This window comes from Rousettus aegyptiacus, unplaced genomic scaffold (genome assembly GCF_014176215.1).
Source record: "Rousettus aegyptiacus isolate mRouAeg1 unplaced genomic scaffold, mRouAeg1.p scaffold_m13_p_7, whole genome shotgun sequence".
Lineage (NCBI taxonomy): Eukaryota > Metazoa > Chordata > Mammalia > Chiroptera > Pteropodidae > Rousettus > Rousettus aegyptiacus.
In genome coordinates this window covers 106,415,452-106,434,653 of record NW_023416310.1, presented here as the reverse complement: position 1 = coordinate 106,434,653, position 19,202 = coordinate 106,415,452, and the positions used below count along the sequence as shown (strand labels likewise).

The 19,202-nt window shown below is 40.4% G+C and overlaps 1 pseudogene; it reads right to left on the bottom strand.

The window, feature by feature from the left end:
* Nucleotides 1–4,719: 4,719 nt before the first annotated feature.
* LOC118606338 lies at nt 4,720–4,848 on the bottom strand (annotated as a pseudogene).
* Nucleotides 4,849–19,202: the final 14,354 nt, after the last annotated feature.

Below are 19,202 nucleotides of genomic sequence, written 5' to 3'. Positions count from 1 at the left end.
TCTACCTTTAGTTCAGCTTCATCCTGATTGCTCTCTTTGTGTGTATGCTCTCTTTATCTGTTTTGGAGGTCTTTGAACTTCAGCATCATTTCAGTGATTGGTTTATTTTCTTTTTCTTCCACTTCTTTCTTAAGTTCTGATATGCCATCTCACCCAGTTTGCTCACGATTTCTACCCCAATTGCCATATTTCTTTCATGTTCTTTTGCTTTGTGGAGGCAATGCTTTATTTTTAATTTTAGAGTAAAATGTTTGCCATAGAGTTTTATCTGTTCTGTTACAACTCTTTTTTTTCCTAGTGAGAGTTCATCATCTGCTATGTGTTTTCCTTTCCTTTCCTCCTTTTTATTTGGTATCTTTACATAGATACTGTTTGGGATCCCTCTTTTAAGTAATCATTTTGGAGAGTGGTGTTTCCAAACCAGTTATTCGCAGAGGTCTAGAGCGGAGGAGATGCCGGGACCATGTTTCAAGGAAGCTGGAATTTTTCTTAGAATCTGCGGTTTTGTGTGGGAAATTTTTTTTCACACAGCCACTGGAGATAGGAAGTTTTGGAGTTTTCACAATTCAAAATCTCTTCTCCACTGCTACAGGGAGAGATTGTTTTCCAAATATAAACTTTGTCAGTATGATCCCTTGTCCAGTTCTCAGAACCTGGTCTGGAAGCTCCTGCCGCTGGTCATTGCCAAGTTCATATTGTTGAAATGATTGAGGATTTCCACCCAGGCAGGCATGCCTCTCAACTGTGAGAAGTATGCTTTTGCTGGCTGTTTCTCAGATTTGTAGCCACTGTGTTCTCTCTCCATTGTGTCTTATTTATTTAGATCCACTACCCTTTAACTACTTTGCTTTACCTCTGTTTATGGGCCCGGCCTATTAGCTGCTTCCTAGTTTCACTGAAAACATCACTTGTGTTTTTGTCTCTCATTTTTTTTAATGGTATCTTTGTATAATTAATGGAAGAAAAGAGAAAATCCTGACTTTATGAGGCCATGTTCACATCAGAAATCTATGAGCTTTCAAATCTTGGCTTTGCCTTGCCTTCTCTTTTTTTTCCTTTATTGGTCTTTCCAAAAAAATTGTGTCGCTTTTATGGATCTTTACAAAGATTTAAATTTTGGCTCTTTTGATCCCCTGTGGCTTCTTCTCTCATTTTCTTTCTTTTCTCTTATTTTTCCTTCCTACTACCTCTGTGGTTGCCTTCCAGTCTCTTAAGTTGGAGGTTTAACTTACTCATATTCAGAACTTATTTTCTAGTACTTTCTTGAGTGTTGCTTTAACTGTATCCACAGGTTCTGACATATAGTATTTTCATTCTAATTCAGTTTTTAATTATTTTTTAATTTCCATTATTATGTTTTACTTGGCACATGACTTATTTAGAAGCATTTTTAAAACTCCAAGTTTACAGGTTTAAAAAAATCTTTTATTAATTTTCAAAACTTTAGCAGAGAAAACTTGCACAGAAATCCCCAAGCCAACACTTATAGGTGAATCTGTCAACTTCAACAACCCTCTGCCCAATTAAACTAAGACAAAACAGCTTCATGACAAGGATTTTATTCGATCTGTGACATGGTATTACAAAGCTGACTATAAACTGTATCATTCTCACTTATATTATAAAAGCCATGATGAATAATGGGGGGAAATAAAAAGGTGGAAAGCAAATCAAGCCCTGTATTTAAAACAGACTTGGTCTTCCGATGGCCTTTTTCTTTTTTTTAATCAATGGAAAAACCCGATTTTTAGATCAAACTAACACACAGATGACTCTGGGTGGCAGAAAAGGAAAACAAAATATATAAAAGAATTTTGGATTTTTAAAATTTAAATTTAGAATCCCAACGTGTTTTTCCAAGCTTGGGTAAAAAGGAGTCAAAATAAATAAATAAATAAATAAATAAAAACCCTCAACATTTTCTTCTACCTTGTTTTTTGGGGTTAAACTCTCAGACGTTTGGTCAAAGTAAGATACCACAGCATTTCAAAGAAATGATTGATCAGAAAGATAATAAAGGTACAGTCAGGAACAGAGCAGAATCTTGTTAAGCCTTTTAGATCAGAAGGGAATGGCACCAGAACAGATAGTATTTCACCATGGGGCTTCCGAGGAAAGATATTAGGGCACAGATGTGTTTTTCTTTCCCACTGGCCGGATCTGCCATCACTTCATACAAGTTAAATACAGATGGAGATGGACCTTTTTGACAGCTGCTATGTATGTACTGCAGGGTGTGGACCCAGAATCTCAGAAGCAGTGCCCATCAATTCTAACAGCAGATGGCAGTGTTGCTCAAGCAGAAAGAAAACGAGGTTAAAGTACCCAAAAGGGGAATTTGTGCAAGTGTTATAAATAGATATTTAAAAGTTTTAAAAGAGGCTGTTATGATCACTGTCTCAGTCAGTTGGAATATTCGCAGAATAGCCTGAGACTTGAACAACGCACTTCCCGCTTTCCCATTTTCTCCAGGCCACCACAGCTGTCTTCTCTGTCAATTCCAGAACACCACTTCTTGCTGGTAGAAGAAAAGCCACATCGCTGAGTCCTAGCTCTTGCCACTAAAATCAGACAAACTCTGTGATATGCCAAAGATGAATCGCAACTTAGGTACTGACAAGGACCTGAAGGAGCTGCGTTGTATAACTTCAGACAGGATTGAAAAGAAAATGAAGACAAACCAACCGCAGTGTAGTCATGTCATGGCTGCAATGAAAGGAACAAACTAGTGATTCACACAACTACTCGGATGGCTTTCAAGGGAATTTTGCTAAAAGCCAAAATCAAAAGGTTACAAACTGTGTGATTTTGTTTGTATAACACTCTGGAAAAGACAAGCTATAGTAATGGGGACTATATCAGTAGCTGCCAAGAGGTGGGGGTGGGGAGAGGGTGTGACTATAGAGGGGCAGCACCAGAGAGTGGGGGTGTTGGCACTCTTTTGGATCCTCTCATGGTACTGGTTCTATGAAACTATACATGTACTAAAATGCATTGAGCTGTACATTTTCCCAAAAGTCAGTTTTACTGTACGATAATCTGAGAGAAAAGCTCTAAACCATTTTCCCAGAAATGAAATAATCTCCAAACAAAAACATTTTTTCATAACTGTTTATGAATATGATCACTGAATCCCTTATTTCTTTCTTATTTTTCTTATTTTTGACACTGGCCTTTATTTATTTTTAACTTTCACAGCAATTCTTGGCCCTGATTTCCCTTCACATATTTTCAACACCTCCTGTTTTCATGATGCTCCCAGATGTGCTAGAGTTTACTCCATATTACACATGGCACCTAAGGGAATAAAGTCAATGACAGGCCTAGAAAGAAGATTTGGCAAATTTAATATTTGTTTTTAAAAATAGAAGTCATTTTAAGAAATCCAAGCTGCTAAGCCAAATATTTTAATTCTGAAAATTGAAATATGAAACAGAAACATAAAAGCTTCCGTAGAGGATGGCATTTCAAAGCCCACTTCTACCAGGTGTCACGTCACATCCTTTATCCCTTTAAGGGACTTAAAATTATGTATCAACATCACCATAAGCTACCTACCTAATTTTAGTGAATGGCTGAGAGTTAAAGATGCTTTGAAAAAGAAATCCAAATAGAACAATAAAAATATAGCAAGTTCAAGATGATCATGTCAATTGTGGTACAAGTTCTAGGGTGGAAGCCGAAGCAGGCAGGCAAATGGGAGGATGAAGGAAATCGATGTCCATGTTTTCCTATGTGATAGTATCTTCTCCCTACTCACAGTTTTAATAACTTCTCTGATATGTTTATAGTAAACGTACTTATTTTATATTCAATAGCTGATTATACCAGTATCTAATGTCTCTGTGGGTCTACTTTTGTTGTTTTGCCATTCATGCTGGCTTCCTACCCTACGCATTTATTGTTTATTTGTTGAAACATCCTCTGTGGAATCTTGATAATGCCTGAGATCAGAGTGTGTTTGTATGAAATGGACTCCCATTAACCTCTGCAAGGCATCCAGTGGAAACATGGACCCAGATCGACTTTATTTTCCAAGGAAAAACTTTAAATGTACATAAAGAGGCAGAATTGTATAATAGATTCCCATGTTCCTATTACCCCAGCTTCACAAATGATCAACTTATGGATAATATTGTTTCAATTATACCTCCATCTACTCACCTCCATTTATACTATTGTGAAGCAAACAGCAGACATTATAACATTCTACCCACAAAGATATCAGTAGCTCTAAAGGGAGTCCTTTCAAATCTATAATACTATAAGCATACCTTAAAAAAAAAAAAGAATAATTCTTTAATATCAAATACCCAGCAAGTGTTTAAATTTCCAATTGTCTTATAAATATCATATTTTTAAAATTTGTTTGAATTAGGATCCAAATAAGATCTATATATTACAACTTGGTGATATGTCTCAGGCACTTGTAATCTCTAGGTGTTACTTCTTTTTTTTCCTTCACAATTTATTTGTTAAAAAGGAAACTCAGTAATTTGTCATGACTTTGGCTCATTGTGTTCCTATGGTGTCATTTCATATGTCCCTTTATCCCTTACATTTCCTGCAATTTGATAGTTGGATCAATAAAGACTTGATCAATTGGGTTAGATTTAGGGGAGGGCAAGATACCTTCATAAGTAGTGGTGTGTTCTTCCATCAAGTCACATGATGTCTAAATGTCTCTCTCTGTAATGTTTGTTTGTTAATTTATTTTAAAGCCTACAGCACCTGGTATTCCTAGATAGCCTCCCATCCAAGTACTAACCAGGACCAACCCTGCATACCTTCTGAGATCAGACGAGATCAGACGAGATCAGACGTGTTCAGGGCGGCATGGCCGTAGTACTCTGTAATGTTAACAGCCAATCAACAACTGAATTAATTCATTAAGGGTTGCAAGAAAAGTGATATTCTAATTTTATTATTCCTTATTAATCTATTATCTGGAAATTTACAATAAATAGAAACATGTACTTACCTTTGATTTGCTTATCAGTGTCCTTTTATTCTGATTCAGAGGAAATACCTTACTTTCTTACGCCTTCATGATTTTTAGGATATCTAGTCTGCCATTTCATCTAAAATGGTATGGGTCTTTCATTCTTTACTACTGAGTCAAGAGTTCTTTTCTCAGGAAGAGCATCTTAGTGACAGAATTATAGATTACTAACATGTTAGAGTAAAATAGTACAAAAAGTTGACTCCTCAAAGCTAGCAAAGGCTAAATGATGATGACTACAAAAAGTTTGGTATGGTAGGCACTCAAATATCAATTCTTTTTTTCTTTTTTTAGGCAAGGCAACTCTTGGTTGACTTCACAGATTGTAAGGACCTTATCAGCTTACAATCCCTTATTTTTTATTTTTCATGCCTACAGCACCTGGTCTTTCCTTGGTGGTCTCCCATCCAAGTACTTACCAGGCCTGACCCTGCTTCCCAGATCAGATGGGATCAGGCTTGTTCAGGATGGCATGGCCGTAGACTCAAATATCAATTCTTAACAGCTTATAATGCAGTAATTTTTCTCTCTCAATTCTCTTTCTACCAAATACACATACACAAACGCAAATTGTAAATGACTCTCAACTTTTCACAAATCAAATTCCAATCCAGCATTTTTATTCACTTACTCATCCATCAATACTTATTTAGCAGTTATGAGGTACATATCTTGCTAGATGCTATGGGGACTCTGAAGGATAGTGGTTCTTCTCAAATTTAAATGTGCATGGCGGCGTGAGGCACTCCCTGGACCCTCTCCCTAGCAAAATAACCATGTAACTGGTGAAAACTATTTTTAAAAACCTACCATTTAAAGTCCCTAGAAATTGTCTTAATAACATATAGCAAATGAAGAAACATTTATTCAAGAAAATATACAAAAACTCAAACCAGTGAGCATCTGTAGCATCTGAGCCTTGATCCACTCCTGCCTCCGCCCTATGTGGTGGAAGCTCCACTCTGAGACGGTCTGGCCAAGAAGATGTGGCCCCCTCTCCCTTCAGCTCCCAGTGAAGGCTGACCATGTCTCATTGAGAAGGGCAGGCCGCCAGCATTTCTCATCCCTCCTTGGAGGAACCACAAAGAAAATAACTTAAAAATATAGTCTAAAAATCACTAAAAGAATTCAATGTCACACTAGAAAATATTCATTGAATGCAAAGGCAAAAAGGAAATATCGGAGGAGGAACAAACAAGGCACAAGACATAGAAAACAAAAAGCAAACAGCAGACATAGATCCAACTATCTTATCTTAAATGTGAATCGATTAAGCCATCCAATGAAAAGTCAAAGACTGTCAGACTTGGTTAAAAAAAAAATTTATATATATATATATATATATATATATATATATATATATATATATATATATATCCAACCATATGCTGTCTATAGGATTCACGCTTTTGGTTCAAAGATACAAACAGGTTGAAAGTAAAAGGATAGAAAAAGACATACCGTGCAAACAGCAATTATAAGAGAGCCAGAGTGGTGGCTACACTAGTATCAGACAAAATGACAAAGTAGACTTTAAAAATGTTACAAGAAATAAATAGGAATGCTTTATATAATGATAAAAGTGTTAATCCATCAGGTAGACATAGTTTTATATATATATAACTAGTAAAAGAGCCCCAGAAATATAATGCAAAAATGAACAACAGAATTGAAGAGAGAAATGGACATTTAAACAATAATAGTAGAAGACTTCAATGCTCAACTTTCAAGAGTGGATACAACAACTAGGCAAAAGATCAGCAAGGATACAGATGACTCAAACAACTCTACAGTCCGCTAAGTCTAAGGGACCTATAGAATACTCCAACCAACAGCAGCAGAATGCACAGTCTTCTCAAGTATACACAGTACAGTCCCCAGGACAGACCATATGCTAGGCTATAAAACAAGCCTCAATAAATTTAAAATGATTTAAACTATATTCTGTGACCATAATGGAAATTAAATTCAATAATAGAAGGACATTTGGGAAATTCACAAATATATAGAAACGAAATGTCACACTTCTAATTAACCAATGGTTCAATGAAGAAATCACAAAAGAAACTAGAAAACATATTGAGTAAAATAGAAAACACAACATACAAAAACTTACAGGATGCAGCAACAGCAGTGCTTAGAAGAAAATTTATAGCTGTGTGTTTTGTATTGTTTTATGAGATGATCGGTCAGGTCCAGTTGTAAGAGGAAACACAGATGAGGCTTGGGAAAAAACAAAGTTTATTATACTCATGGGTCCTAGAGACAGGAATTAGGGCAGGGCAGGTAGGGCCACCTGGGAAAGACACCAGGGTGGTTAGGAGGGAGGGGAAGCATTAGGCCAGAGCCTTTATTGGTGCTTCCTCAGGAAAGGCAAGAGCAAGGTGACGCCTTTAGGATCTGTTAGTTTGAATAATTTTGGTGGGTTTCGGACTATGGGGGTGGGGGTGGGTCCTGTCTGCCTGGCACAGGCCCTGAAATGATTAAGGCAGAGGAACATTGCCTTCTGGAGTATACCTCTGCAGGGGGAAGCTTAAGGATTAGTCATTTCAAAGGAAGAATTTATAGACTGACTTGGAATGTGAAAGTAGGGAAAGGAAGGTATTGAGGATATGTCTGAGGTTGGGAGCTCAACTAATTAAAAAAACAAGGAAATAAAAATGTAGAATCTGGGTTGAGGTCACGAAAGCTCACCCAATGTGAAATATCTAGAGAGATCTGGCAATGTGCAACTTCTGAATTTTCCTGGAAAAATGCAGAGGTTTTCAATGAGAATACATTTATGTGTGCCTTCTGCAATTTTTTTAAAATCCATAAAATACAGCATTTGAGTTCCATACTTGCTGTGTAACTCTGGACATATCTGAGTGTCTTCCAAACTCATGGTGTCACCAGGAGTGAGACTATCACTCCTTTAGCCTGTGATTCAAACACTCTGTTTATTAAGCATGGAAAGGAAATCCATTATCTATTCTACTCGGGTAGCAGTAAGGTGAATGTAAACATACCTCTCAGGGAAAATCAGTGTCTCAGAAGAAAGGGAATGAGTACTAAGCACTGCAGCCCAAGTTTACATCATCCTAATTCCCCTATCTTCCTTACCATTTTTTTTAAGCAACCTTTTTTTATTGTGCTAAGATACACATTACATAAAATTTGCCGTTTTACAGTGTACATTTCAGTGGCATTAATTAAATTCACATTATTATACCACCATTACCACCATCTGCTTCCAAAACTTTCTCATCACCCCAAACAGAAACTCTATAATCATTACACAATAAGTCTCCATTTCCCCCCTCCCCTAGCCCTGGTAACCTCTAATTTACTTTCTGTCTCCATGAATTTGCCTATTCTAGATGCTTTTTGTTAGTGGAATCATACAATATTTGCCCCTTTATTTCATTTAGCATGATGTTTCCAAGGTCCATCCATGTTGTAGCATGTAGCAGAACTACATTCCTTTTGTTGGCTAACTAATATTCCATCATGAGGACAGGCTACATTTCATCTGTTGATGGATGCTCGGATTGTTTCCATCCTTTGGCTGTTGTTAACAATGCTATGCTCATTCACACACAAGTGTCTATTTGAGCACCCGCTTTCAGTTCCTTTGGGTATATTCCTAGGAGTGGAATTGCTGGGTCATGTGGTAATCCTATGTTAAGCTTTTTGAAAAATCTCTTCCTTATTTCTTTGAAGTCACTGGAAAAACTCATTCCACTTCACTTTCTGTTGTATACAGAGCAAAGCTACGCTCAGTCCTTTTTGTGGAACAGAAAGCGAACATCTGGGTTCATTGACATGAAAAGTAGGTAAACTTTCTATTTGGTAGGCATTCCACTTAATCCTCAAAACTCTCGGAGGTACTGTTGTCTCTCGTGTGGAGAGGAAGACGCTCAAGGATCAGAAGTTGAATAGTCTAGCTGGATAAACATCTAAGTTGCTGAACTTCAAAGGTCCACTCTCTTGCAGAGTCCATGATGATATTTAACCAGAAAAGGGGCTGGAGCCAACAGAGGCAAAGAATAGAATTAAAATGCTGAGTTCTCTGGAGTGTTTGAGATCTTGCTCCCAGGCATATGTTGTCAGTTTGGACTCGAATAAACCCATAAAATTTAATTAAATAAATAAAATTCAAAGTTCTCTCTGGATTAGAAGAAAAACTGCCACAGGTGAGTCACTGACTTGAGATGAGATGCATATCCTCGCAAAACGTTGGCCGTGTCATTTTTTAGTACATCAGAGGAATAATTGAGATATTTTTATAAGCAAAAACATTGCAATCTGCCGTAAGTGGGACTGCGCATAAACAGGGAGCAGAACCAAACCAGCTCATTTCTCTCTGTTCCTCTTGTCTCGAATTTCTATGGAACAGGAATTGTAATTAACATAAGGATGACACTGAATCAAACAAACTCTCTCCTGATACCTCTTAAAGAAACCTCCGCTGACTTCTCCGGTGAAGGCAGAAAAGAACTGGCTATGTGACTCTTTTAGAAGGCGTTCCATGTACCTGGCAGTAAAGGTGAGTCAAGAAGGATGATTCAGACATCCCAGAGCAAGCTATCTGTAAGAAGCCTTGAGACCCACACTCATTAACAAGTTGTACCCACACCTTCCTCTCCGTCAATCTGGGCAGCCGCTGGGGTGAGAATGCCACCACCCACCTCTCTTTCCCAGAATTTGTTCCTGCTCCCTACCCCCATAAGAATTTAACTATGTGCCTACAAAATTTTAATTATCCTGTCTCAAAGCTGCTACTATCTGGCAAAGCAGCCCTCAAATCCTGGGTGAGGAGAAAATTTGGCCAAAGTCCTTCCTCTCACCCAACAGAAACACCCATCCCTAGTACTTTCCACTTCATCAACCTGCTTTATCACAGCTATAGCTCTTGTCACTCCCTGCACTATGTTTATTTTCTCTCTCCCTCGGCGAGAATGCAAGCACCTGAAAGTAAGGACTCTTTCTTCATCTTCTTAACAACTATATTCCCAAGTTCTTGAATAGTGCTTAGCACAGAAGCTTAAAAGTATGTGTTGTATGAAATAATGGCTATTTATTCTTATTTTAATTGCACTGAAATTCCCTTCTGTTATCCTAAAGTCTTCAATAAAGTTTTATTTCATATTACGTCTTGTTCTTATCTGTATCTAGAAGAATCGGAAGAGGGTCTCCTGTCCCTACGCAGGCAGAGTGGGATGGGGAGAGTAGTGGTGGCAGCAAAGTGACCCACAGGGAGCGAGCGGGTGGCAACTGGTGAGCTTGTAGGGTCCGGACTGTTTCTATTGGGGTTTTAAAGGAAAGAATGATTTCTAAAGTTTGGAAAGCTTAGGGGTATCGATAAATACGTCCTCCATGAGTTACGGAGAGTTATACAACCACCCCTCATGCTTGAGTAACAACTCAAGTAGAGGGCAAACAGACATCTAAATAGACAATTATAAGGAACTGCAGAAAGCACTAAGACACTAGAAGCCTAAGGTGTAATGGGAGCACATAACCCAGCCTCATGTGGTGGCTGGGGGAATCTGAGAATGCTTCAAGCAGACCTGACACCTGCAGTGAGTCTTGAGGTAGGAGTTAGCCAGGTAAAAGGGGCGGTGGGAGATTCAAGAAAGTCTAGCCTCATGATGTCAAGGATGAGAAAGAAATCGTGAACTATACCACAGTCTCAGCTGGCCTCCCAACACTGACACCTAACAATCCACCAGTAAGCGGGTTACAGTGCTCTCCTCTTCGTATTAGATTGTAAGCTCCCTGAAAGTGGGACTGTCTTTTTCACCACTGTACCTAATATCTAAGAAAATGCCTGGCACAGAGAAAGGGTCAGTGACTATTTGCTGAACGGAGAAACAAACCACTGCCTCTGTTATCTTTCTCTGTCCATCAGACTGGACATTTTTGTACAGTGCTTGCCTAAGTCACATCAGCATTTGTTACACACTGTAGCATGATATATAAACTTCCCGACAGCCCTCGATGGATTAATGGTCAGATACGGGTTAAAATATTTGTCTTGTGTGTTTCACTCCTTAGTCATACACAAAGGAAAGCAATACTGTTTGCTTCATGTCATCAGGATGATTTGTCTATGTTAGTAGAAGCAAACTTCTAAAATAATGGTAATGATGGTAATGATAGCATTTATTTTTATTTTTATTTTTTAATGATAGTATTTATTAAATGCCAACAGTATGCGAGACAGTTCATTTATAACCCTTACGACAAACCTGCAGGATAGAAACCATCATCTCTCATAGAAGAAGAAACCAAAGGTCATAGGAATTGAGAAACTTTCCCAGGCTTATACCTAAGATTAAGTAGCTATTAAAAGCTATACTCCCATCAAAATGTACATCTTATACAAAAAAAGGGTTATTCTAATAGATTTGGATTTGCACCTGGGCATGATGTGCATGAAAAAGCAGTAACTGTGAGCCCATGGATAAAGCAAGCGGACGTCTGAGAATTTACTTGGAGTTGTGGGCTCAGCTAGGTGATCTCTTTCATATCTGCCCAGTGTTCTCCCCTGTTTTCCTAAATCAGTTTAATGCTGCATTCTTCCTCTTTTGAAAATACTCTTCTAATAAATTCATTCATTCAAAAAATATCTTCCAAGTTCTTAACTATGTACCTGTATGGTCCTTGATACTAGAGATACAGACCTTGCCCTCAGAAGTTTAAAGCCTAGTAGGAAGATAGACATTTGAAAAATTAAACAAGTTTGTACATGCAATTGTGATAAGCATCCCTAAGAAACAGTTGGGGATGTTTCAGAGTTTATGAAAGAGGCTAAATCTAATCAGAGATGAGGAGGGAGTCAGGAAAGGGTTCCCTGAAGAAGTGACAGCGCTAGAGCTGAGTCTAAAAGGTGAATAGGAGTTGCTAGTCAAAGAATGAAGAGTCTCAGGCAGGAGAAGAGATTGAAAGAAGCTTGGTGAGATCAAACAACAGTAGGGCAGTGTGACTGGAGCAAAGGGAACACCGTGTGAGAGGAGGTTGCAGATACAGGCAGCAACCAGATGGTACGAGGTCTTACGAGCAACTCAATGAGGATTTTGGATTGTATCCTAGATACAACAGGAACATTTGAAGGGCTGGGAGCAGAGAAAATGACAATCAGAATTTTAGTCTTTAAAAAATATATTTTTTAATTGCTGGGGAGAGGTGGGGATAATGGCGTATGTTGAGACAGAACTTAAAATTTATGGCTTAGACTAGGATTCAGGGCATGGAAATGTGGATGGAACTGAAATTGAAGAGGCAAAATTTGTTGAATGTCGGCAGCGAGGAGAGGGAAATGTAGATGATATGACGACCAGTGAAGGGAGGTACCATTCACTGCGCACTAGTTATCACTGACTGGAGGAGGAACACTTGTAAGAGGATGACTATGAGTTTAACTTTGGAAGAACTGAATTTGAGATGCCTATTAGATACTCAGGTGGAGATTCCTAGTAAGCTGTTTGACACATGGGTCTGGAGGCCAGAGAGGGTTGGGCTGTGGGAAAATAGGAGAGTCATTAGCTTATGGATAGTATTCAAAGTCACGAGAATGTAAGTCCCTTCTCCCAAAGACCAGACTCACAATCATTGAAATTATATGAAAAATATCTACCTCAAGGGGGAAAAAAATGATGTAGATGATAGAGGCTCCGTTCATCCCTCTGGCAACCAAATTAAAGTTGTGACAGAAACAAGGAGCAAAGAGCAAGGAAAAATCACCTGGGATCTAGATGAACAAGCCCTACAACTAGGGGCAAATCTAAGAAATCACCCTACAACGGCAGAAGGTAGGATGGGGCGAGGATGTGAGGCTGCCAGTCCTGAGCGGCTGAGTGGGACAGAGGCTACAGCAACAGCAGATGTTTCTTAAAGGGGCCATGCCCAGAAGCGGACTTCAACAGCGATGGACCTGCTCACTCTAAGCACCAGTGCTGGTTCGGCTGTGCACAGGGGGTGCCAGGGACTTACAGGGAGACGTTGTTGAAGTGAGGGCTGAGGGGAGACTCACTATGTACAGAAGTGCCGTTGGTATCCATTGTTCTTCTGTTGAGCCCTCCCCGCTCCCAGTGCACAGACACAGCACCACCATAGCTGTGACATCATCAAACTGGATAACAGAGGTCACTCCACCTAGAGGATTCCCTGAAACATCGCCTTCCCCACTTTGTGGCTTCACCCAAGCCACATCCTGGTGTATCCTCGGCAAGTCAGGTGCTCCTTGCTGAGCAGCAACTAGACTCACAATGGAGGCAGCTGGCCATGGTTTCTGGTGTGGCCTTTTGAGGCAACTATAAGCAGAGCATCTGTGGATTGCTTGCTAAATCTTAATAGGTGGCCCTAAATGAACAGAGGCTTGGGCTAAATTTGGCCTACAGCTGAACACTTCTCAGGACTGTGCCACTGGACGCCTACTACATAAATCCATACTAATAAGACCAGAAGACTTAGGAGGTTTGCTTAGTACATAGAAACAGACACGGAAAGGCAGCCGGAATGGGAAGACGAAGAAACAGAAACCATATGAGAGAACAGAACAGAGATCCAGAAATAATAGAGTCAAGCAATCTAACAGATGCAGAGTTTAAAACACTGGTTATAAAGATGCTCAATGAACTTTTGGGAAGTGTAGATAAATTCAGGGAGAATTTCAACAAAGAGATAAAAAACATAGAAATGGAAATGGAAATTATAGAAAGGAACCAGTCTGAAATGAAGAACACATTATCTGAGATGAGAAGTATATTAAATAGAATAAACAAAGTGAATAAAAAAGAGGATCAAATGACCTATCTAGAGGATGGAAAAGCCAAGGACACTCAATCGGAATGTCGAGAAAAAAGAAGCTAAGGCAATAATGGTAATTTAAGAAGTCAATGGGACATTATTAAAGGTAAAAATAGTCTACGGCCATGCCACCCTGCACGTGCCCAATCTCATCTGATCTCAGAAGCTAAGCAGGGTTGGGCCTGATTATCACTTGGATCAGAGACCATCTAGGAATACCAGGTGCCATAGGCTTAAAAAAAAAAAAAAAAGGTAAAAATATCCATCTCATTGGTGTACCAGAAGGAAAACAAGATGTTAAACAGCTATTTGAAGAAATAATAATGAAAAACTTTCCTAACCTGGTGAAGGAAATAGACATACAACCCTAGGAAGCTTAGAGAATCCCAAAAATCAGGAATCCAAAGAGGCCCACACTGAGACATATCACAATTAAAATGCCAAAGGTTAAATACAAAGAGAGAATCTTAAAAGCAGCAAGAGAAAAGCTGATAGATACCTATAAGGGAGCACCCATAAGACTGGCAGCTGATTCCTCAAAAGAAACTATGCAGGACAGAAAGGCTTGGTACAAAATATTCGACATGATGAAGACCCAGGGTCTACAACCAAGAATATTTTATCCAGCAAAGCTATCATTTAGAGTTGAAGGACAGATAAAGAGCTTCCCAGACAAAAGTAAGCTAAAGGAATTTATCACCGCCAAGCCAGAATTACAGGAAATGTTGGCGGGACTTCTTCAAGAAGAAAAAACACATATCAAAAACAGGAATAAAGAATAGTAACAACTACATTTCTATCAATAAGTACCTCAAACGGAAACGAATGAAGTGCTCCAACTAAAAGATAGAGTGGCTGAATGGATAAGAAAACAAGACACCTACATGCTGCCTACAAGAGACTCATTTCAGATTATAAGACAGACAAAGATGGAAAGAAAAAGGGATGGAAAAAGATATTGCCTTGATGACCTAGAAGGTATTTAAGTCAGACAGAGAAAGATAAATACCATATGATTTCAAGTATATGTGGAATCTAAGGAATAAAAAGAACAAACCAATCAAAAATAGACTCATAAATACAGTGGACGATTTGGTGACAGAGGGGAGAGGGGTTGGGGGACTGGGAGAATAGGGTGAAGGGTTTAAGAAGTACAAATTAGTAGTCAATGGATGGTCATGGAGATAGGGAGTATGGCATAGGAATGCAATTAGCATTAATATGTTGGTTAGGTGGAGGGCCAGGGGAGGGAGGGAGTAATTAGGGGGATCATTTTATGAACTATATAGATGTCTAACCAATGTACTATATACTTGAAACTAATTTAAATAAATAATTTAAATAAATATATATATATATCGTTCCTCTCATTAAAACAAACTAGGTGTCAATCTAGATGCACGGAAACAATGAGCTGGCTGAATAAAATGTGCAGTCTAGCCATGCAATGGAATACTATTCCGCCATCAAAAGGAATAAAGCACTGATCCATGCTGCAACATGAACCTTAGAACAATATGCTAAGTGAAAGCAGCCAGTCACTGTTGTAGCTGTCAGCCCCCGACAGACACACGGACCACCAGAACGCAATGAGTTATAGGAAACACACTCTTTATTCAGCCAGCTGGGTCTGCCAGGGGTATGCAGACCCCAAATTAAGCAGCTCCAAAATGTAGAGGTACAGGATTTTTAAGCCCTAAACCCCATTATTTATTCTGTCTGAACATAAAAGTCTATTTTTCTTCTATTTACTGTCAACCCACAGGTCGGCTGTGCAAGCAGGGGGTATAGAAGCAGAAAGCTTATTGTTAGAATGTTATGTTCCTATGGGTGACAGCGTATGTTCCCATGGGCGATAGCCGAGCAGTAATTTTCCAGCCAGCACATCACAAAAGGCCTTATATTGTATATTCACTTCAACTGAAATGTCCAGAAGACAAATCCAAAAGTCCACCACTGGCTGTCTGGGGCTTGTGACCTATCTGGGGGAGAGGGGAGTGAGTACTTCTTTTTGAGGTGATAAAAATGTTTGTGATGATAGTTATACGATGCTTCAAATATTCACTGATGTGACTGAAGAAGGGAGTCTGTAATAAATCTGACAAGTTCAGTGACCAAAAGTAACCTCACAGGGTGATCTGATCATAATTTCCTAACTGGGCAGGTCATGGTGGGTAGTCACGCCCCAGGCATAAAACTTCTTTAGTAAAAGGGTCATCATTGTCTCACGCCAGCCCATTGTTTCTGTGCACCTAGATTAATACACCTTTGGAATACCAGGAGGAATCTTCTCTTCAGACAGCCCCTCATCTTGTTAACAATCCTGCAATCTAATAATGAAGATTTCCATGTCTTGTTTTCGCCTACCTTCACATAATCTTCCTTAGATTCCCTCCTTAATTTCAAATGTGTGAAAGGAAACTGCAAACTACCATTCTCCTGAGCATTGTAACCACACATCAACTTTATTTCTTTAGAATGCATCTTGCTTTAATCCAAGCTGGCTTTGTTTAGCCTGATAGAACTATGACCCACATGCACTCTTTCTACCAGATCCTCCTACCTGTACCTACACTGTATGTCCACTCCTTTTAATTATTAAGCCTTCAGGACATTAGGTTCAGGTCTGTCCATTATTACCAAGATACGATAACCAAATCTCAGACCAGAATAAGGTTTTAGTCAAACTAACACCTTGACCTCACTTATGTTTCAGCTCTGGACTCATTAAAGCAAATGGCCCTGTGGACCACATTCCCTTGAAACCAGGCAGAATGACTCCATGATTACCTGCCCCCTACCTTAGACCCCACCAATCAGTAGAGTCCACGACCCCAACTCCTGTGGTAACCATGACTAATGATTTTTCCCTTATATAACCTAGCTAGCCATCTAGGAGCAAGGTTTTTGAAAGCACTAGATTGCCTGTGTCTCCAGGCTTGATGCCAATTCCTTAAATAAATCTTTACTTTCTCTGCTGCAATCTCTGTTGGGGTCTTGTTTAGCTTAGATGCATGCAAGCAAACAGACCCCTTTGAGTCTTGGAAACAGCACTGGGCTCCTGCTTCCCAGCCCGTCAGCTTGGCTCAAATAGATTTATAAACATTCTCTACAGGTTTGGACATTTATTGTCAACATTAAAAAACTTTAAATCATTGAATTGTATAGCAGTCCATGCCTAAACTACTCCAGCCACCCAACGGCGTGGAAGATACTGTGATAGCGGAAGCATAACTAGGGTGGAAAATCCCCTCAACTCTGAAGACAAAGAGAAAGAGCAGTTCAGAATCCCCAGCCTTCTCACTCAATAGCCTGAAAGATCCAGGCACCTGGTAGAAAAGAAAGATTACCCCATGGCACCACCTGCACATACAGAAGAACTCTGAGAAATTCTTCTCCACTCAGAAGCCAATGGATCTTACCTTTTCTCCCTCTCCTAGAGAACTTCAATTCACCCGCCAGCTGAGGTGGGGGGTCTGAATTGCCCCAGGTTGGCTGGTGCAGCCTTGGGGTGTGAGGTAGCCCTCACTGTATGATGCTGCCCTGGCCTCCCAGCCTTCTACGACCAAACGCCATCCGAACTCATCCCAGGAGGAGAGAATACAGGTCAGACTCTGCCCCAGGCTCCCAACAGGACGCCAACAGGGCCTATCCCACCCCTCAGCTTTAGAGCCACAAGAGACGTGGCAGGAGTGTCTGGTGGTGGAGTGTCTTTGTGCGCATGTGCGATCCCACCCAGGTACGAGGAGAGAGGAGGGAGAGAAGACCTGGGTCGGGGAGGGGGCAGAGCCTCAGCGGAATGGGAAGAAACAGAGTGGGCGTTCGCACCTGAGGACCTTAGGGTATAAGAGTAATGAGCAGCGAAGCCTCCCTGCCCTCTCCAGGGACACCCCAATTCTGTCCCTGCCACCACTGGTTTCCGGTTCTCTCTAGAGCATCTGAATCCCTGTCTACTCCTATTTACTAGCCTCTCTCCTCTCCATGTAAGTGGTCATCTATACTCTGCCAGTCGGACTAGCCTACCCTGGCCAGGCCCACGTAAGTTTCCGCAACTCTGAATTACCCTACCAGCCCTACAAGGAGCTCCCTCCCCCACATGCCAGGCCCTCCTTCCTTGCGGTAGCAGCCCAGAGACCAGGGAGCCGGGGTCATTTTGGCTGGTCCTCCCTCTCATATTCGAGCGTTACATAGCTTTCTTTACTGTAGTTCTGTGATTTGGGGCCTAACCTAAGTCCGAGTGCCTTACTATTTATTTTCCCTAGAGGGACTATTCTTGAGAAGGAATGATGGCCAGCTCAAGTGTAGGGGTCCATTCTTCCAGGATAGTTTCTGCTGGCCAAAGAAAGCTAGGGGTTCAGCAATCCCTCTGTGGTCACTGGGCACCAGAAGCAGCCGTCCCTGACGTCTTGATCTCGGCCCTGAGTGGTGGGTGCGCTGCCTTGACAAGGTGCCCCAGAGCCTACACTTGTGGGGAAAGTTCAGCCTCATCTTCACTGTCAGATATCGCTCAGGATGGTTCTCTGACCATGTCCTGGGACAAAGCCACACTCCCTTGAAGCAGCTTTTCCAGGATGAGACCAAGAGGAAGAATGAGTGAGTATGCCCAGTGGAGAGGGCTCATTGCACTTGTATTCATTACGTTTTCACTGGAATACACTTTCCCTCGAGGAGGAGGAAGGGAAGTCAGCAAATGACCACAGACATTTCCCCCCATGAGTTCAGCACACATCGATGGAGCTCTTGTGTAGTCCCAGCCACTGCGCTAGGTTCTGAGACTACAGCCATGAACAAAATAAAGTCCTGCTCTCGTGGAGCTGACACTATGATGGGAAAGAAAGCAGAAGAAAAAAATGCCAAAATAGTTTCAGAGAGTTACAGTTGCAATGAAAAGAGTAAAAGTATGACTTGATGAAACATGACTTGATGGAGTAGATGGAATGGAGCAATTCTTTAGACAGGGCGTCCAGAGAAAGCTTCTGAGAAAGTGACATTTTGAGCTGAAATCTGTCAAGAACGGGCTAGGTCATGAAAGACTTTATAAATTTTGTATATCTATAGTTGTTAAGAGACCAGAGGGATCATTGAGTCTAGTGTTTCCTAGCTCTGATTATCTTTTAAATAGACAAATGATTATAATGTTAGTTGTGGACCCTAGGCATAAGGGAGAAGGGAAGAGGAACTGAGCCATAAGAACTATTGCCTCAGAGGAAGAAGTGGTAAGGGGAGCAGATAAGTTTAACCTCCTCTTTTTACAGATAAGCAACCAGAGATCCAGAGAAGCTAAGTAACTAGTCTGAAGTCACGCAAGTAAATAGTGGCAGAGTCAGGACTAGAACGCAGATCTCCTGGCTGCTAGTCCACATTCAGAAGATATTCTGGGGTAGGAAACAGACCCAAAGTCTGAGCC